This window comes from Protopterus annectens, chromosome 4.part1 (genome assembly GCF_019279795.1).
Source record: "Protopterus annectens isolate FY-2018-M chromosome 4.part1, PAN1.0, whole genome shotgun sequence".
In the NCBI taxonomy this organism is placed as follows: Eukaryota; Metazoa; Chordata; order Ceratodontiformes; family Protopteridae; genus Protopterus; species Protopterus annectens.
This window is the reverse complement of record NC_056734.1, coordinates 726,648,607-726,671,508: the sequence shown is the minus strand read 5'-3', so window position 1 is coordinate 726,671,508 and position 22,902 is coordinate 726,648,607.

Below are 22,902 nucleotides of genomic sequence, written 5' to 3'. Positions count from 1 at the left end.
CCCCCCGCCCCCTATTTCTCTGTGTCTTAAGTTGGTATAACTGGTTTTACATCCTGTGTGTTATCTAACTATCTCAAGGATTACTTGCATAAAATTAGACCCTCTTAGTAACAGCCTGTATATCATTGCTGGAGCCTTCCTGTGTCCTGACAGAGCGCTCTTCAAACTATCTGGAGATATACAGAGCTGAGTATATTTTTCTGGCACTTCAGAGTTGTGTACTGGTGATTGTTGTTTGACTAATTTTATATCATTGCTGGCTGACTTCAGAGTTGTGCACTGTTATTTTTGCTTCACTGTATAGTTTTTCCAATCTCTGCTGAAGGTGTTGGTTTTCTCATACCCACCCTCCCTATTCCTGTCTTGTTGTTTAAATTTGGAGGCTTTTGCAGATGCCTGCCCCCACTGTAGATTTGATCTGGGACACTCCCTCCATCCCATCTCTTTACCTCATTCTACCTAATAGACTCCTTCTGCACTTTTTGTTTTTAGTCATTTTTAATTTAATTGCATTTTTAAACTGTTTGGTCTAACATTGCTACATGCTCATGTGTGCTAGCTTGCACTGCATTTGAATTGTTTTTACTGCTGTTTTTGCTAATTTTCTGTATGTATATATATATATATATATATATATATATATATATATATATATATATATATATATATATATACTGGTGGGCGCTGGGCAGGTGTGCAACTGCGCAGTTGGTCTTGGATGTCTGCTAAGTGCTACTCTGTCCATACTACCTGATTCTTCTAGATTTTATTTTTCCCACTTTGTCTCCAAATGTTTCTTACCAGCCTATCCAGATTGCAGAAGGAACATTACCATACTACTGCTCCATGTGAGGTGATGATGTCTCAGACATGCAAGATATCGATTTGATGCTGTGATGCAACATCCTCATTGATTGGCTGCCACCTGCAGACATTTTTTTGTTTAAGTTAATTCTTCCTGACTGAGTCTGACACTGGTGTTATCTCGCATGCCCCTACATGTTGATGACACTGCAGGTTGAGTAATGATGTCGACATCTATGACACTACCAGCCCAGCTATCTGGAATTTTGTAAATAATCATATGTCATTTGTGAATATCAACTGATTCATATGCTTGTCTTACAAATGTAAGAAAACTATATGTTATGTGTATATTAAACGACTGGTATAGATGTGTGTGTGTTGAACATGGTTTGTACAGTACTGAGCTTCAAGGATGTGTCCACAGTGTACCCTACTGGAAAAGAACAGAAATGTATATAAACTATATACCTGTGCAAATATATGTTTTAATAGTAGAAGCTGGTGCATACAGAGTTAACTTACAAAACTTCAAGAAACTAAGTGAAATGGTTTTATGATTGTGCTGTCTCTCAGTTTCAGTGAAACAGACACAATGTCTAGAGTAGAGGTTTTTCTATTGTCTTGAAGAGAAGTAATTACTAGGTCTAAAATGTAAAAGTGTTTAATTGTTTTATGACTTCCAGTTCTCAGCAAACTTCTGAGAGAGATGTACTTCTCACGCAGAGATGTTAAAATTATGTTCATTTCTATTAGCATGGGAACTGAAGGCATGTGTTAAAAAGTGATGTCATCCAAGCTGACCCAGCAGTAATGTTTGATAGTAATTTAAGAACTCTCTCAGTGAGAGACTGTCTGCATTTTGCATTTTGTCTTTGACCTGGAAACATCCATCATTAGCACTTCTGCCTGCATGTCGTCTGTTAGTAAGACTTAGGGCATAGTATTTATCTTAGATATAGATAGGAATATAGTAAAGATTAGTTTAGATGTTTTCTATATTTATTTGAGACTGTCCTGCAATGTTGTTTTAAAATATTTCCTGTGATCCTGCACTCTAAAGTAACTGTGTTGATTCATTATTGTCTTGTTCTTTTATTATTTATTATTAGATATATTTAAACCTATCTTTTTGGCGGATATTTGTGAGACATATTTAATCTCATAGAGTACTTGCATATGTATTTGGTGACACTCTACAGGCCACTCCTAAACAGCCTTGCTCTTAGTCACACTTACCATTTGGATAATAGTAACATTGCACAGTAGGATTGGTCACCCATTAGAAAGGGCCTTAAATTAGCTGATAAGGAGTTCTGATGGCAGTGATAACTACCTTATGGTCTGGGCAGAAGGAGGCATAGCTAGTAAACCTGTGACAGCCTTTCCCAGGTGTGTGTGTAGAAATCAAACCTCAAAGTGTGTGTGTGTGTGTGTGTGTGTGTGTGTGTGTGTGTGTGTGTGTGTGTGTGTGTGTGTGTGTGTGTGTGTGTGTGTGTGTGTGTCAGCTACTTGGTCAGGGACACGAAGCACTGGTTGAACAGAGAGAGTGTTGGGAGGACTTGTCTTGGAGCTCTGGCTAAGGACTCAACTCTATAGCTGTGCCAGTAGGGAGTCTTAATGGGGATCTGGAGAAAGAGGGAGAAGCCAGCCCCAGACTGACTGTGATCTCTGTGTGCTCTTAAGGGAAATTGTACTTTACTGTATGTGTACTTGTTATCCTCCCATTGTGTATGTCTCTCACTGTTGCCTGTATGGCTGAATAGCTGATCCATATGCACTAACATCATCAGTATACATATGTACTACTAGCAATATCCATTTGGCAAGTTTGGACAGTTCATATATGCAAAGATGAAATGTGAACTCATGCCAGTGGATATTATGAATATTGAGAGCTAAACACATAACCAAAGAGCCACAACTCCAGTATTATAGCAATGGTGTTGCCACAATTACATTTGCACTCGAATACACCTCCCAATTGTATCTCAAGAATGTAGGCTGCATTTCAGATATCAGCATAGTCAGTGACAGACACCATCACAAATCATACACAACACAGCTACTGAAATTTACACAGAAGCAAGGCAGTAAAAGATCAGCATATGAAAATGACCTGATATGCAATCATGACTGCATATAACCACAACAAACAATGTAAATGCTAAGCCATCCTGATGTTGCCTGTATCCCATTGAATGTAATCAGAACTAGTCCTATATGATTACGCATCAGAGCGTATCCGTAAATCAGTCACTGAACATACAGCTTGTGGATAACCCTGTAAGTCATCAGTCTCCACAAACATACATGAGATGTTAAAGGTTATTCTACAATAACTAGGGATCTATATTGATTTCATATGTATCTGTAGCATGTGTAATTCACTGGTGCTGGTTTGTTTGTAGCCATACAACTGCATATGGGGAAACCTCCTTATTAGGGATGGACATGTACCCATATACATGCATATTGTTGAAGTCTACACCACCCTTTATGTAACAGAGAAATTGCAATGTAGAGTATTTAAAAACAATATATGCATGAAAATGTTTCACTTGTTTAACACAGCATAATGTGAACATAGGCATGTTACAATGGCACTGTATTCCACTACAGCAATACAAGCAGCAGAGAATCTAAAAACAACATATGCATGAAAACATGTTTCAGTTGTTTTACACAGCACAATGTGAACATAGGTATGTGATAATGACACTGCTAGCAGGTGACAGCTTACCTTTGGAAGCTTGCTCTCTTTAAGCTGTATCCCAGAGTGAGGTTAGCTAAGCTTATACAGATTTTAAGTACAATTGTTACCATATATAATTAATGACGCTCATTAGTATTCAATGTTTTGAAATCACATTAGTAAATGTCTGCATAAGTTCTTGAATCTTGGCGCATTAACCAATGGTTCTAAATAAATGTACAGTACTCAGAGCAGCTGCCCAATAGGTATCGGTAAATGGGAATATCTGTAACATGTGCTCATTGCCCTTCAATAGTCTGCCGCCATCCCATATGTGTCAACTTTAAAATATAATATTGCTGCATATTCTTATCATATCATTACTACCTGTGAACTGAGTGGGATCTCAGAATTTTTTTTGAAGGCACTTGAGCAAAGGCTTTTAAAACCATATTGAGGATGTCAATCAACAGAAGGCTTAGGCAAGTCCGCACGCTAAACTGGACAGATTAGGAGATGGCATAGATGCTCACCAACTATGCTGTTCATGAACACATAATACCAACATGCACCTGGAGCTTTGCAATGACTGACATTTGGAACTGGATTGCAAGGGAGCACCATGAATGAACTAAGATCTATTGGACCGGCGTGAAGGTCTGACACAGTTACAATGACCTACATCACAAGGACACAGAGGATGTTCATCGGTGGTCATACTTCTAAGTAATTGTTCACAGAGTCTGTGAGTGAGATCGATGCTTATCCTAGGGACACATTCTCAAAGATTTGTTTTTAGTACTGACTTACACCAGACCAAATATTTTGGAATTGTGCTCCATGTCAGTGTTCTAGAATACTTGCCTTGAAACTTACTGATATATGCAGCTGTGTGCTATGCACAGGCATGTTTTGCATGCATATTGAAAGCTGACATGTCAGTAACTGTATGAGTAACCACAGAAGTATGTCTGTTAAACTGAGTGTTACATACCATGCAATGTACTGGAGTAACTTAATGAAAATATATGATGGACATGCTAACTCATTAGTGGTCTTGCATTTATATTATTAATATATGAATATTATGACATTTAGAATGCTGCATGATCAGGACATTACACTTCCTATTATTAGGGTCTATATTACATTGACAAACGCTTAAATGTTCGAATCTCTAATGGTCGACCATTAGAGATCGAACATGTAAGCGTTCGTTTATCTAATATAGACGCTATTATTACACCTTTGTGTCTTTTGCTATGTAAGCAAGCAATAATGCCTAACATGGTATGTTTTAATGTGTAATTTACACCCCTGGAAGGGCATTAATTACACATTAACACACACCCCGGACGGCATTATTGCATTTAGAAAATGGGGTCTCTGTACAATTGTTGTGTTTTACTTACTTATGCATTTTTTTAAGTTCTATTTTATTTTTTTAATATATTTTTGATGTAAAATAGTTCCTACATAATGTTTCATACTTGCTGTAGTATATGTTAATGGTGTTGGAGAAAACATTTTAGATCCTAAATATATTAGAAAAATAAAACAGTACTTGAAAATATATATAAGTAAGTAAAACACAACAATTTTACAGAGCCCTTTCTCTAAGGACTGGCAGAGATCATTCTCTCTTCACTCTGTCTCATACATACTACCAGAGGATCATTGATTCAATTTTGCACTTCACTCACTCACTCTCTCTCTCTCACACACACTGTGGAGCTCGGACTGAGGAAATATGAAACACACACACACACACACACACACACACACACACACACACACACACACACACACAGGGCCGGATTCACGAAGGCTTGCACGGAGTCTAAGAGTAGAGTAAGACTCCATGCAGCCAACATGTCTGCCGAGCGATCCAGGAACGGCCGGCAGGGGCGTGCAAGAGAGCTCCTAAAACGACTTTTACACAGACAGGGCTAGGTTATGGAAATTACCTCATTTGCTGCCGAAAGCTATGCAAATGAGGTAAATTTGCAATCCAGGAAACCCTAACCTGTCTGAGTAAGAGTAGTGTTATTTGCAGAAATGTACTGAGTTGACAACTGAGTACCGTTCTGCAAATAGCAAAACAGAGCCGTGACAGCTCCAAATAAAGGTTGCATCCAGTTGAGGAAGCATGCCAATGGCCAAATATACAGCCATTGGCAATGTTCCCCGATGCAAAATTAAAAAAATATATATTTTTTTACCTCGATCTCTGAAGTTTAAGCATATCGCAGCATCTCGCAAACGTGCTGCACTTTAAAAACTGGACAACCAAAAAGCCACAAATAGGGATTTTATAGAAAATCATAATTTTCAATGCAAGTGAATGGCAGGATGAAGACAACATGGCTACTGAGTAGAGGTTGTTAATGGGGGAAGCTCAGTCTAAGAGATGTAACCAAGCATTAGTAGGCAATCCTATGCAAATGAGGGTAAGCATAGTGAATCCCAAGTTTACATAGCAAATGAGCACAGTCAGTGGAGTGTATGAGTAGGATAATGGGAGTATCAGAGTAGAAGATAGGTGACATCACGAGGGGGGTATGTATGAAAGAATGTAAGCTCATTGGAGCAGAGTGGCATGTGTTTGCTGTCAGTTATTCATCACTGGAAGAGGTGTGTCAACAGATATCCTAGCTAAAGGCAAGAAATAGAAGGTGTATGCCGTGGATAACACTAAAGTTTCTTGATGAAGTGCCTGCAAAGTGTTTGCGCGCCTGTATATCCGAGTAAGACTATGTGCGTGCGAGTGCACCCGTGTGCACGCGTTTAAGCCAGAGTAAGTATGTGTAAGGTTGTTGAAATTTGTGTAAGCGTGTTTGCACCTGTGTGCGCGTGTTTAAACAGGAATTAGCAAGTGTTAGGCCATGTAAGCATGTGTGCGCGCATGTGAGCTGGTGTGAGTATGTTTGCGCTTGTGTGCGCGGCACTGCCCCCTGTGGAAACAGAAAGGGAAAAGGAAGCACAACAAATAGTAGGAAGTTAACCAGGGAGAGCTAGCAGAGCTAGCAGGTGAAAACAATCAGAATCAGGCAATTACACAGGCAGTACAGTAGCCCAGCCCAGCACTTAAAACTCTGCAAACAACTTTCCACCATGTTTTCCTCAGAGATACTGCAACACTGCAGTAAACTAAGGGAAGTGAAAACTTAAAAAGCTTTACTGAGACAAAGAAATGTTAGGAGCTGCCATTGCTGTTATAAGGCAACATATGCAGCATGCTGAGGGTGGTAACAATGCAAATACTGCTGAGCAACCCACAGTGAGGAGACGGAGAAGAGTGTACAGGCCCAGGGTAACCTACCAGGGGCTACATGAGCTGAAGATAGTAGAGCGCTATAGTGCGGACAGAGACCTCATGCAGCAAATTGTTGAGCTGTGCAGGCTATGCCTCACACACAGAACCAACAGAGGGGAACCCATCCCAGTGGAAGCCAAGGTATGTGTTGGTCTAAGAATACTAGCAACAGGTATCTTCCAGAGACCAACTGGTGATATGATGGGGATATCACAGGCATCAGCATCCAGGGTACTGCACCAGTTTCTGAATGCCATGTCAGCACATGTCGGTGATCATGTATATTTCCCCAATTCCCATGAGGTATTGGCCAGCAATATGCGTCTTTTCCAGCAAATAGCGGAATACCCTGAAGTGGTGGGTGCAATAGACTGCATGCACATACGCATCAAAGCACCAGCCGGTGAGTGGGGTAGGGCCTACTTTAACTGCAAGGGCTTCTCCTCCATCAACTGCCAGGTCGTGTGTGATGCCCAGGGCATAATACTGAATGTGTGTGCTGGCTGCCCTGGAAGCTACCATGATTCCCATATCTGGCATCTGACACACCTGTACCAGACATTTTCCAATGGGGACATCCCTCATGGTCACCTAGTGGGGGATGCTGGATATGCTCTGGAGCCGTGGCTGATGACACCCATCAGAAATGCACACACACCTGAACAGGAACGCCATAATGAGGCACACGCACAAACACGAAATGTAATCGAGCGTGTGTTTGGGCTGCTCAAGTCACGGTTCCGGTGCCTGGACACATCTGATGGAGCCTTGCAGTACTCACCAACTACATGTACCCAAATTGTCATGCTATGTGCTATGCTACATAATATGATCCTGCGAAAACAGCTGCAGCAGAAGCAGCATAGGGCCGGGCCAAACAGCCCCCCACCATTGCCAAGGCCATCACAGGCAGAGCGTGACTCGGAGGAGGAACAACCTGAGCCTGCCCAAGTAGGCAGAAGGAGGCATGCCCAGTATGCTTTGGCCTTGGCAAAGAGGCAATGCATAGCACATACACTGGCTCAGTAGGAACCCTGGAAATTATACCTCTCTCTAACTCGCACATATAATGAAAGGGATGCCTAACTTGACACTACCTGTTTTCAAACATGTATAGGGAGTGTACTATGTGCATCCGACATAGGCAGCCCTGCAGCACCACCTGAGGCATGGTTGCCATCTTTTAAGCAATATAAAGCAGTGCTAAACAGCTTTTACCACTATTTAGTATATGTAAACAAAATTGCACACACTAACTAGCACAACTTTGGGCAATGTTGAGCAATATTGGGCAACGTTCAGCAATGCTGGTTAACGTTGAGCAATGTTGGGCAAGTTTGGTCAAAGTTGAGCATAGTTGAGCAAAAGCAGGTAAACATGCTCATATTTGCTTTACTGGTCCTTAAGCAGTCTGGTCTGCCCAGTATGAAAATATAAAGCATTGACAGACCTTGAACCCAGGATACTGTGCACTATAGTCACAGTACTGAACCACTAAACCATGACAGCATTTTACTGATCAGCCTGTATGAAGAAATGTTGATAAGTCTATGCAAAGTGTCTCATGGAAACCCTGCAGGCACAGCATAATCCCTGTTGAGTTATGACACAAAGGTGAGCCCTGCAGTAAAAATATAACTTGATTTTCAACACACATATAGTATAAATGTTAATATTGGGCATGTTCACACACGTTAACAAATGTAGTGGACTGCAGACAGCAACATACTGAAAGGTCACATTGGGCATGCTCAAACACTTGAATAAATGAGACAAATGTCAGGCAACAAAACACTGAAAGGCCAAACTGGGCATGCTCACACACTTAGGCCATGTCTGAGTACAGCAGTGGGCCACACATATCTGGCAGTTGTATGTGTTAACCCAGGAACCTCTCACTATTCACCAATCCTGCCTTGTGCACACAGTTATATGACAACAGGCACATATATAATATATTGGAACCCTGTCATAATCAAATATGTACTACAGATACTTAGGTTGTGCATACAAAGTGGGAAAGCAAAGAAGATAAAAAACCTGCAATCAGTACCATCAATAAACAATGTGCACTCCAAACATTATCATAGGTTCATAGGTTGATACTAGGCTATCTGCCCTAGGGCATTTATAAGCCTAGCCAGAGTGTGTTTGGCTTTCGCCACCCTTTTAGATTAGTAGACTGTGCCTTTGATTACGGTTAGTTTATTGTGCCTCTGTCTAGCAGGGACCCAGAAGATATCCCAGGGGTAAACTTATGATCTCCCATCCACTCGTCAAGATTTCTCTTGAAGAAGGTCAGTGAGGGGCTATGCCTAACTTGGACTGGGATTTTGTTTCGGAGTGAGGGGAGCCTCTGGGATATGAATCTGTCCCTCCAGCATGTCCTATTTATTTCTGTGCTGAGGTTTAAGTCCCTGGAGCATGTATCTCTAAGGGATTTGGATATCCTGAGGTGGAGCATGTCCATTAATTCTGGGTTGGACATGGCTTTATACGTCAGGTACAGATTGCATCTGAGTAGGCGGTAAGCAACTGAGTAGAGCTGGAGTTTCTTTAGCTGAACTGCGTAGGGCATCTCTTTGAGTCCCTTGATCCACTTGGTGTGGTACTTTTGGGGTCATTACAGTTGCTGCAGGTGTTGGGTAAGGTACATCCCAAATGGGGCATTGTATTCAATTATGGGCCTGATGAGTAGAGGGGCACAATGACCTCTCTTGATCTAGATGTGAAACCTTTCGGGATAAGGTGGGCTATATAGGTCTTTCTAACCACTTTGGCAACATGATTGTCAAAGGAGAGATTACTATCTACTTGGGTCCCCAAATCCCTAATTACTTCTTCCATGCTTAATGGATTACCACCTATGTGGTAATTTGTGGGCACTTTGTTTTTCCCGAAGGGGTTGACTATGCATTTTATGGCATTTAGCTTTAGGCCATGACTCTGGCACCAGTTATCCATCTCTGTGAGACCCTTTTGGAGGATGCTTGTGTCATCCGGAGAGTCGATTATGGCACCCAGTTTGAAGTCATCTGCGAACTTGGTCAGCCATAGTCCTCCTGTGTTAGCCTGTACCAAAGAGAAATATATACCGAACAAGAGAGGTCCCAGGACTGAGCCTTGTGGGACGCCACTTGTAACTGGTGTAGAGTCTGACATGGCACCTGCAATTCCAACCATGTGGGTGCTATCCCTGAGCCAGTTTGCAATCCATCCTGTGACATATGTGTTGATATCTAAGCTGGTGAGTTTATTTATGATGCCTGAGTGGGGTATTGTGTCAAAGGCTTTTGCGAGGTCCAGGTAGGCTGAGTGGACTACCTTTCCTACGTCTATGGCCCTGATAACTGTTTCAAAGAGGTCAACCAGGTTCAGGAGGTAAGATCTGCCCTTAACAAAGCCGAATTGGGTGGGATCCAGTGTGTGGAGGTTCCCGATGTCTTTGTTTATGAGTTCCATGATGATATGCTCCATAGCTTTGCAGACCAGGCTAGTCAGGTTTATAGGGCGATAGTTTCCGGGGTCGGTTGTGGGACCACTGTTGCTGTACACCATTCCTTGGGTACATATCCTGTAGTAAGTCTGATATTGAACAGTGACTTTATGTGAGGGTTAAGTTCTTCATGAAGCTCATATAAGACGCAGCCCAGGACACTGTCCGGTCCCATTGATGCTGTGTTTTTTGCTTTGGAGAGGGCAGCTCTCACCTGTTCATCTGTGATGTCAGGGAGGCTACACTCTGTTGGGGTGGACATTTGCTCTTTTGGGGGGATGGGGGGGATTTTCACTGAACCTGTCTGCCAGGATGTTGGCAATGTCTGCGGGTTCAGTGTATTTTTTGTCATTTTGCACTAACTCAGAGCATATCTCGGAGTTGCCACCCAGGTTCCTGACATAACTAAAGAAGGCCTTGTGATTGTCTTTAGTGTCTTGTGCAATTTTTCTTTCAAAGCTGGCCTTAGATGATTTTATGAGTGATCGTAGCTTCTTGCTAGTACTGATTAGAGATGCCTTCCCTTTTTGGGATTTAGCTTTATCATGTAGTAGCCTCCTCCTTTTGTTGTATAGCTTATTTATGGCCGGGGTCCACCAGACAGGTCCCCTGCCTTTGGAGGAGTGAGTCTTGGTTTTATTTGGGATAGCATGATCCATGCATTCCTGTAGGTGTCCATAGAATGCATTTGTAAAGGATTCTGCGGTTTGAGCCATATTTTCCACTGGCCCGGTAGCTTTTAAGGATACCACTTCAGTTTTGAGAAGTGTGACGTTTGCTTTTGAGAAGTTCTTCACTGAGATTACCTTGGCTGGGGGTGGGGACGGGATATGGATGTCCAATGAGATAAATTTATGGTCTGACCTTACCAATGAGGGGTATACCTCTGGTGTGGAACATAGAGTCCCCATGTTGGTGATGACCAGGTCCAATTTGTTTTCCCGTCTTGTGGGGGGTGGTGACCAGTTGTTCCATAGCATCTGAGTTTATAAATTCTAGGAACCATTGGGTGAGCTTGTTGGGGTTTGAGTAGTATTCCCAGTCAATGTTTGGGTAGTTGAAGTTACCCAATATAATGGTGTTTGGAGAGACCTTCATATTCTCCAGTGTTCTCAGGAAAGCCGCGTGGGGTTCCTGAGTTTGGGAGGGTGGTCTGTAGCAGGCTACAAACTGAAAGGCAGTTTTGCCCACTGTTAGTTGCACATGGATGGTCTCCGATGCTTCGTGCAGTGCTACTAACCTGGGTGTGTGTGTATCTTTGCTGTATATGGATACTCCCCCTATTTTTGTGGTTCGGTCCGAGTTTTGTGGTGCTTTCGGGAGCCTTGAACCAGGTGTCTGTTACTGCACGGATATCAATATTCTCCATACTGAGGAGAGCCTTGAGTGCATACATTTTGAGATTTAGACTTCTGGCATTGAGCAGCATTACCCTTAGTTTCTTTTACCTTGTATTGTCTATGGAGGTGGGTTTGTCTTTTGAGCCTTGCCTAAAAAAGGCACTATGGGGGTGGCAAGAGCCTTAGCCAGTATTCAAAAGCCCAGGGGTGACAGGTGCAAGCCATCACTAGCAAAGCAACATGGCTTGTTGAGCATGTCATCCCAGGCTGACAGACACTGGATCCCTTTTGAATGACACCAATACATTAGCCACCTATTAAAATTGATCATTTTGTCTTTATACTGTGGCCTCATTCTTGGTGAGGGTAAGATGCTACACAAGGTCAGGGTCATACCGGCCTGGGCTACATGATCAGAGAGCTCCTCTATGTCTCTTTTCATGTAGTCTAGGGAGGAATGTCTCAGGTCATTCACACCAGCATGGACAATGACGGAGCCATATTTGTATTTGCTTTGGAGTGACCTGAGTGCATGTGTTATGTGGCAGATCCTGGCACCCAACAGACAGCTTACAGTGACCTTCTCCTTGTTCAGCCTGGTGAGTGGGTCGTCAGTGTGTCTGACAATAGAGTCACCTATTACAAGTGTATTAGGTGTGTTGTTTAGCCTTAAGGGCAGTGACTGTGTGGCACACTGACTTTGTGAACTATGTGATATGTGGGTATTGTTGTGGGGTAGCAGTTGTTTGGGTGTCTGCTTTGGAGGTCTCTGCTGCTTAGGCAGATTTTTATTTAGAGCCTCTGAGTATGTTTTTGTGTGTTTATGTGTTTGGTTTGCTGTTGCTATAGGTCTATGTGAGACAGGATATGTGGTGTGTGTGGTTACCTTCTCCTCCTGATAGACTGTGCCAGTAATGGGTCAAGAGAGCTCAGCCTCCTGTTTGTCTATATAGTTGCATCTCTCACATATATCTGAGTCTGTTGGGAGGAGGAGAGGGTTGTCTGTGTACATAAGGCAGTTGTAACATTGCCTCAAAATTCCCATATTCACCAGCTGGACTGGAGAGTACACACAAAACTGACCTTTGGACATGTCAGGATATTATGATGAAATACTCTTTTGACTGATCAAAAAGGATCAGTAGGGTGTTAAGTGTGTAAAAGAGTATAACAGGGGTTTAGTGCTTACGTTTGTTGGTGTTTTGGAAAAATTATCTGCAAAGGACTCCATACAGAACCATGACACTTCCTTCAGCTATGTCATAAATAGCAATGTACACTTATATATGTACTGAGTCAGGGAAAACTGTAAATGACTGACAATGCCAACATCCTGTCAGACAGGCCCATACATACATACTCACCTCCCACTGACAAAAGGCCCTATCATCATACCAGGAGATATCACATGTAGAATGGGTAAACAGCTCCTTCCAAAGCTGAAAACATGGCGTCAATTGGATTACATTGTTTCCCTATATGTGTCATAAGTGAACTGTAGAACAAACAGACCATGCACCTGAACAGTCTGTTGAGCCTCACCCTCTCTACAGGATATGAAACTGTTGAATGGGTTACAGCAACATATGACACACCCCACAAGTGTTGGTGCACAACAGATCATGGGAACTATAGTCCTATAAGCCTATGAAGTCTGATCTGCAAGGCCATGGAGTCCATCATGATTGAAGTCATAAACAGAGCTATTGGAAGCCAACAAACACACAACCCTACCAACTTTGGTTTGGTCATGGGCAGATCATGGTTCCCAAACCTGCTAGACTGTGTGCAAGGCAGCCACCCAGGACATACATCACTGAAATGAGCTACACACATCCCACATAGACTTTGAATAGCCCTTTTCCAACATCCCAGACACATGTCGTATCCACAAAATCAACAATCTGTGCATGAATATGTATTGTCATATGATGGATTTGCAATTGGTCCACAGATAGATCAAACAAGCTAAGAATTGTGGAGTCCTGTTCAAGCTGTTAACACCTGCTGTCCCCCATAGTTCAGTCCTGGGGTTGCATAAAACAAAGTGCACACACATTACCATGTCTAGTTTGATGATGTCAGCATCCTACAAATATATCAGGAGAAACAAAAACACGTAGTAAAGCATAAAGCGCGCTGTGTTATTGTCTATCTCTCTAGTATCATAACATAGTTAGATAGGGGTTTGAATCCTGCAATTGCTGAGTGTGGGGGGGGGTGTAGGTTTGTGTGTGATTTCCTTTGAAAGGAATGCCCTGTTTGGAGACTAGGAAAACACCTTATAAGAGATAAATTCCTCTTTGGCAAGTCCGATGATGTCAGCATCCCACAAATACAGCAGTGGAAATGAAAACTCCCAGTAAAGCATATAGCGCATCGTCTTAATGTGTATCTTTCTAGTATCATAACCTAGTTAGGTAGGGGTTTGAATCCTGAAATTGCTGAATGTGTGGGGGGTGATTTCCTGTGAGAGGATTGCCCTTTTTTTGGAGGGGGGGGTGATTTCCTTTGAGAGGAGTGCCCCCTTTTTGGAGAACAGGAAAACACCTTAAAAGAGGTATATTCCTCTTTGGCAAGTCTGATGATGTCAGTATCCCACAAATACAGCAGTGGAAATGAAAACTCCCAGTAAAGCAAATAGCGTGTTGTGTTAATGCATATCTCTCTAGTATAATAACATAGGTAGGTAGGGGTTTGGATCCTGCAGTTGCTGAATGTGTGTGTGTGGGGGTGGGGGTGTATGTTTGTGTGTGATTTCCTTTGAGAGGAGTGCCCTTTTTGGAGAATAGGAAAACACCTTAAAAGAGGTATATTCCTCTTTGGCAAGTCTGATGATGTCAGCATCCCACAAATAAAGCAATGGAAATGAAAACTCCCAGTAAAGCATATAGTGCGTCTTGTTAATGCGTATCGCTCTAGTATCATAACATAACTAGGTAGGAATTTAAATCCTGAAATTGCTGAGTGTGTGTTTGTGTGACATTGTTGGTCAATGTGTTGTGGGTTTTGCTTTTACTACTGTATGACATATCAGTAAAACAACAGTATGTGCATTGCACACTTCAAGTATCTGTGTGGCAAATACATATATGTACATGTGACCTCAATTAGTTCATAGGTGTGAAGCCTGCTTTCTACATGAATATATCTGTTACCTTTGACAGATTGTGCTGCTGCTTCTCAGACCTTAGGTCACATATGTATGTTTGTGACAAGGCCAGCCACAGTAGTGATCTGTGGCCTAGGTCATCTGTATCACACACACCCATGACAGTTTCTATAGAATAGTGTGAGTGAGGGTTCATGCCTGGGGTATATTTCAGACATGTTAAAACACAACAAAGTCTGTCAATAATGGACATTCATTATAGGTGTACAACAGCTTTGTGGATATGAATACAGACCCCTTATTGCTTATGTGATACACCGAGGGACTTCAGAATACCTTTGAAAATGTGAATACCAAAGGACAGATGACATAACATGTGGCTGTATGTACACATCGGTACCCCTTCTACATGTTGTGGGCTACTACCTATGTGGTACTGTCGGGATACTATGTTTAGTAAATATGGATGACTATGCTATAGTTGGCTTATAGTTTTACAGCGTGGGCTGGTCAACAGGTATCTGTCTGTATGATACCCTTGTAGAAGATAAGTGTCTCATCCGGAGAATGCATTGTAGGCCACTGTATGCATTACCAGATGTGGACGGACATATCCCTAGTGTGTTTGCTTGTACCTAAGAGGGCTACATGCCAAACAGGAGTGGTCCCAGGAATGGGTGGAGGTCAATACCACTGGTTACTGGTATAGTATAGTACTGGAAGGATCCAAATGCTACTGTGTATCCTACATCTGTGTGTCAGTTGTCAAGACATCATCTAATGATTGGTTATAGTCAGGCTGTTGAGGTTGTGTATACTACCAGAATGCAAACCAATGACCGATATTAACAGCATCACCCACAGCATAGTGTCAAACCATGTCATACACACATGTGTACCCAAGTTGAAACATATGTGTAATAAAATGCATACCGGCCACCAATAGAAACTATGAAGTGTTAACACTGTGTAATACAGGGCATGTCACCCTTCCCATGTGTCCACTATGCACGTAGATGCAGACAGTGCGCCTCTACCATGTTCACAAATGTACACCTGCAAATCTGTACTGCACACATCACACACGTACTGTCCACTCACCAACACATGCTGCCAGAACTACACACATCAGCCAAGTGACACATGGGCGGACAATACATTTTTGGAATTAACACTGGTGTAAACAATACTACATTGATAATCATAGCTTTAATGCATCATGCCTGCTCAGATATACCTACAAGGATATCATTACACTTTACTGTTGACAACATTCTAACATTGCTACACCGCTATTACGTCACCCTGTGCATCAGCACCATGTTAGCCTGTTCCTGCATCAATGTTACAGATGACAGGAGGTGGCACAGTTTCATCATATGCACAGGGTGTGTTGTTGGTTTGTCAGAGCCCAACAATGACCCATCCAATCGACATATGTGTGTGTGTGTGTGTGTGTGTGTGTGTGTGTGTGTGTGTGTGTGTGTGTGTGTGAGGGACAACAGTACAGCATGGGTCAATGTTGATGTAATGTGTGTGTGTATGTGTTAGCCCTAGGTGTTTGATTTATGTGTGTGTGTGTCTGCATGCACACAGTTCCTCCATGTGGATGCAAAATACGGGAGGTTGTGGGACAGCCACAGACTGTACCTGCCAGACTGTACAGATCACTGTCTCTGGCCATGGACACAGTACCTGTACCTGGCAGGGGTGCCACGGTCAGTATCGGGTACTAAGCCAGACTGGGTACTATCATCAGAGGCAGAGGGATGTCGACTGGACATATGTCCCTGCTGGGACTGGCCAGAGCCACGTGCACGTGGTCTTCTAGGATGGTCCATTAACAGCCCAGCCCCAACAGTGCTGGGGCTGGTACTGCCACTACAGGAGCGGCTGTGACTTGTGTGTCATCTACGATGACTGCCAGCTGCTGATGTTGCTGGCATATGTCCACGTCAATGTCTCAGCCATCCTGCACTGCCCTGGTACATGGGCATGACATTGCGGAGGACATCTACTGTCTCCCCCCAATGTCTATCAATGACCTCGGTGTAATTATGGATGGCACTGGCAAGGTCATGGATATTGTCATTGATAGCAGTGTTATGGGCCCTCTGCGCCCTTAGTCCCTGTCTGGTGTACTGTTCCATATGTGTTTGTGCCTCCATTACAGCCCAGAACATACCTGAGGTTGTAAGACCTGTGGGGGCATGTCTGCCAGGGGCATTATGACCAGCAGTGCTCCCATGAGAACCCCTGGACATCTGCCTATATGGTACCATTCCAGGAATCTGGGTATGGCTGCTGCGAGGGGATGCATGTGCCATAGATACCACATTATCCTGGTCAATGCCTACTGTATGCTGTCCCTCAGCTAAGGGCATTGGTGATGAGGGATGTATTGGCAGTATGAATGTGCGCATAGATGGGGTGGAAAGTTGTGTACTGTCGATTGGCAGACCAACAACAGACCCTGTCAAACCTGCCTGTGCCACAACACATGTATCATAATTTCCACTATTTGTGGCAGTGACTTCAGGTTCCCTGCTGCACTCAACCAACACAACCTCAGCACCTGTGAGAGGAAGACAGAAAACACACTTTACAATCTGTACATGATGTTAGCACACATGCACACATGAACACATGAACACATGCACACATGCACACATGAACACATGCACACATGAACACATGAACACATGAACACATGAACACATGCACACATGCACACAAATACACTACTCAGTAAAGTTGACACACACACACACACACACCCACACACACACACACACACACACACACACACACACACACACACACACACACACACACACATCAATAGCAATCCAGAACATACTCATTAGTGGTTGATGGTGGAGTACAGTATCACAAGCCAAAGAGTCCTATCACATGTGTCAGCATGCAGGATGTGTGTTGCTCAACAGCATGCAGTGCGAGTGTAGAGAGTCCGTGTTAATAACAGTATACATGTCTTTGATGCATGTGTGTTGTTCAATGATTGGACTCACCCTGGAACACAATGTGTACATGGAAACAACATTGCTGTGCAAGCATTAAATGCTTTCCAATGTCCTATGCACCATCACTCATAGGTATACATACCATGACCGGATGCACACAACTGTCAGGTGTATAGCAATGAATGCTATGTGTAGTACTGTAGTTACTGTAGCTGGATGTAGTGTAGTACCATGAGCCATCATCAGGCAGCATCATGTGGTCACTCAAGGCCAATAATGTGTGCCACACTGGCATCTATCTTGCTGTACCTGAACTGCACCACTTTGGCTACATTAACCATTTCACAGGCAGTTGTTACATGGGTATGTAAGGTGTTCAATAGGGAGCATTGTCTAACATGAATGTGTTGTGTGTTGAAGAGTGTCACACCACCCCATGATAGGCCTCTACCCATCAGGTATAGTATGTGTGCTGTGTGGATGACATTTGAGATACTGGAGTCTGACCTTACAACAGGTGTCTAAATACGCCATGTGTATCATATTAACACTTACTGCGTATGACAAAGTGATGTATGTTGTGTGCATGTGTATTGACTCTGCCTATACAATGTCCACTACAGTGTACCACAATTGGTTGGGATTCTCTGTGTATTGCATGTTTTTGAGGCAGCTGCTCATGTTACTGGGATGTGCATAGTCCCACAGAAAACATGCAGAGCATGCATTATGTGTAGGTGTTTTACATGTGTATATGGCCTACAACTCTCCTATGACATGCACATGTGATTTGCTATATTAAATGTAGAACACTCACCAGCATGGGTCTGCTGTCTTGCTGTCACACCAGAGGGACCTACAAGGATATGAGACAGTTTGTCAGTGTCAACAACTATGTCATTGCTGCTGTGAGTTTCCAATTTTACAGTAGTACAACAGGTGACAGTCACAGGCATACAGATTATGTACCAAATTATCAGTATTGCACAACACCAGGCTCCATATCTTCTAAATACACAGTACACATCTGACATATGCATGTTCTAACAATTGAGCTAACAGTAGTCTACAGATATGCCATGTTACCTGCACGCTCTGAGTCAACTTGCTGGGTGACTCCGGCCTCCATGATGACACATGTCTGTTGTAATTGTTGGCCAGAACACTGAGGAGCAGCTCTTCCACTCTGGTGAGGGGTGGATGTGATGCTGCACCACTACCTGTGGCAAGCTGTTGTCTGTGGACATCGGAGGCATGCTGCTGGACATGTCTAATTAAATCACTGCAGTGATGGCGTACCTGCTCATAAGTCCAGTTATGCATGCAAACGTCATTCACCCGACGGACAACATCTTGCCACATACAGTGCAGTGTGCCCATGCTGGTCCTGGCTGGTTCTGGAGAACAGCAGGGTGTGATGTTGTAGTAGGGCGTCTAGGATTATTTCCTCCTCTTCAGGGGAATATGCAGGTTTGCGATTGTGAGACATGTCCCTTAAAGACAATAAAACAATAATTGTGAGCAAGTCATGTGGCACACAGCATTCTAAAGTACAGACATCAATGAAATGCCATGTATAGCAACCTATTGGCTGTCAGTAGATACACACTTTTACTACCACATATCAGTGCTCAGCCCACAACTGCCTGACAGTGCCTGGCACATTCTATATATCAAACCATGTTCTGCACAGCAACAAAGTGAAAGGAGTATGTAAGACTATACAACAGTACATGGCACACTGTATGTGACACAATGCACCACCTAGGCACAGGAGGTATATATCAAGCTAATGGATGAAGAAAGACGTCATCCATTGCAATGAATGTAAAGTACAGTTACAGTATTACCAGTATACCACAGTAGTCTTTGATGCCAAACCCCTCCCTAACATATGTGCACAGTTGTTGATATAGGTGGCATACTGCTGTACTAGACTATACATGTTGCTAGATTCACACGTATACCCTGTAACACAGATATGATTGAGGGCATGGTACAGGCATAATTACACACACATCAGACATACATACAACACACAAATGTATGCCAACCCAGATGAGCTTTACCTGTGTACCATACAGTACTGTGTGTCACTACTTACAAAACCTTATGACTGAGGTATGTAATCTGTGAGGACTACAGGGAAGACACAAAACAGTGTTTCCAAGCAATGTGAACATACACCATACTGTACTGTTTAGGCCTACAGCTTCAGGTAGTACTACAGTTCATATTCACCAGCAGTACCACTCACTAAGCATACATGTATTGCTTTAGCCTGCAATGGGACACCACAGTCGACAACAAGGGACTACGTCACACCGTATGCCATACTACTTTTTCTGCCTAGCAATAGCATACACATCTTTTGCTGGGATCACAGCTAGGACACAAACTACCATGACAGAAACAATTTCACACTAAGCTATTACACCTTTACAGACCTTGCACACATTCACCAACACATTCACCATCACACTCAGTCAACCTCACATAGCAATTATTGCACTAAGTACATGTGTGTGTGCTTAGTGTCATGCGTAGGTAATACGCTATTGGCCCTAGGGCCTACAGCAGCCTAGCCATATGCTACCCTGGACTTTGACACACATGTAATTTAATTTCACTTGCCCCTGTCAACCACAGCCACAGAGGTGATTCCCGGGGTATATTTCCTATCTCCCAAACAATCATCAGGAGTATTTATGACAACTGCTAATGAGGAGCTTTGTTTGCTATTGATAGGTGGTTTGTTCCAGAGTATGGCATGTCTCTGAGTTAGGACTCTATCCCTCCAGCATGTGCTGTTTAGTGAGCTGACAAGGTTTAGGGCCCTAGAGCATGTATCTGGGAGGGATTGTAATATGTTTACGTGGAGGATGTCCAACAGCTATGGGTGTGACATAGCTCAGTATGTTAGGCAGAGGTCACCTCTGAGTAGGCGCTATGCAACACAGTGTAGCTGTGGTTTTGTGAGTCAGTCTGCATAGGGCATCTGTTTGAGGCCAGTATTCCTCTTTGTGAGGTATGTCTGTGGCCTTTCCAGTTGCTGTAGTTGGCATTGTACTCTCTAATGGTTTTTAAGTGTGATAAGTAGAGGGGAACACTGACCTATATTTCCCTACATGACACACCTTTTGTGATGACGTGTACCACGTAGACAGAGTACATGACCAGTGTGGCACTGTGATTATCAAAGGGGAGGCTACTGTCCACCTGTGTCCCATGTTCCCTTATCACACCTTCAGTGTTAGGTAGACTACCACCTATGTGGTAGTTAATGGGTACAGTGTTCTGGCAAGAAGGGATGGCACTGCAGTGTCAACACTGAGCTTCAGTCCATACCTTGGTTGCCAGGTACACTTATGTGACAGTTGTGTGATGTACAGTTATGTAATAATATTGCACAGTATTGTGCAGACTGCATTGAAGGTGTCCTCAGCCCATGTAGCTTTAGCAGGCCTCTCTGGCTGCAATACTGCAAAAATGACAGAGCATACCTACAGCGTTTAACCACCACATGTCATATGCCAGCACTGCATGCTATTTTCTTTTCCACACACTACAACCTACATAAAAATATGCACATAACAACCTTCAACAACGTATATATGTACACCCTTCACAAACAGTAGCAGTATGTCCCTTGCCCTATGCATATGTATAGATACATAGAGATATGTACTGCTGCCACATGGATGATTCACAGTATGTAGAGTACTCTTCATAAACATCTACTACATGCCAGCAAATACATATGTGTTACATACTTTTCATTTGTATTGCTGTGTTCCGTTTGTTTTTAAAGGAAATGTTTTTTCCCTCTGTCTATTGTTCTTTTTTTTCTGTGTTTCTCTGTCTGTCTTTGTCTGTGTCTGTGTCTCTGCCTTTGTCTCTGTCTCTCTCTCTCTCTCACTCTCTCTCTCTCTTGCTGCAATGAGATTATTGCATGTGTAGACAGCACGCACAGCCTGCTTTTCTAGGTATCTGCACATGTGCATGTGATGGCCTCTGCACCAATTGGTGCCCACCATTTACTAATTGCATGCAGCCTGCTGTGTGGTAATTGCAGTACTCACTGTCATAGCAGCCCACTGCTATAAAATGCTAGGTTAGGTAGGAGTAGCCCTTTCAGCTTTCCAAAGTGGGGCCCATGCTTGTTTGCTGTGGACACCGTTGTGTCAGTCAGAAGGTTGGTATACTTCTTATCTCTGAAGCTAGGGTTGTAGCCAGTGATTTGCATGTTGTACTTAAACCTGAATGTTGCTGCTTCTAGTACACACTCGTCAGTATAGAATTTTACTCACCCCTCCACATGCTTACACAAGACACATGGGAGTATGTACTTTCTTTTCTAATTAGACATTTAACTGCCATACAAAAGTAGTTATTACAATGTATTCCTCTGGCACATGAACTGTTTGTGTACTACTATACTGTGAATATTAATTAGCTCACTTCTGAACAGTTTGTTGTTTATTTGTGTTGGCATTAGCACGGGCTGCTCAAGACAACTGGACACATTTCAGTACCAAGTATGCCTACCTACATCCTTGGTAGAGCCTGAATACACAGGTATATTGTTCTTTTGGGTAGGGGTGCAGAAGTACAGAAAGCATTATATATTATTGTGTGATGTTTATCTTGCTGAACATACAGGGTTGCTGTGTACCTGTTAGTCTAACAAGGCAAGTAGTCTGTCTGCGTAGCTCCCACTTGTGGACATATCCAGATGGTAGCCAGAGGTTAGCCTATTATTCTTTGTCTGTGCATCACACCGGTCTTTTCTGCAGTGGAACAATGGCATTGTCACAGCTGGTTGCTAACAGTACATGGCTACATCCTTTGATATTTCTGTGTTGTACTCCTACATAAGGGTATGCTTGTGGGACTCATTCCAAAGCTATTTGCAGAGTGTGTAACAGCAGACAAGCTGAAATGCCTGTGTGTTTCTGCCTCTGCCAGGCCTCTGATACACTCAGGTATATATTTGAACAGCCTCAGGGAAAGGTACATATAAGTAGGGAACACCTGTAATATATTACAGACATTAAGTTGAGACTGTGAGAGAATCAGAGCATATGTATTAATACACCTTTTCTGACGTGCATGCAGTGTGTACTATTACTTATTGACATTATTCATTAAGTGC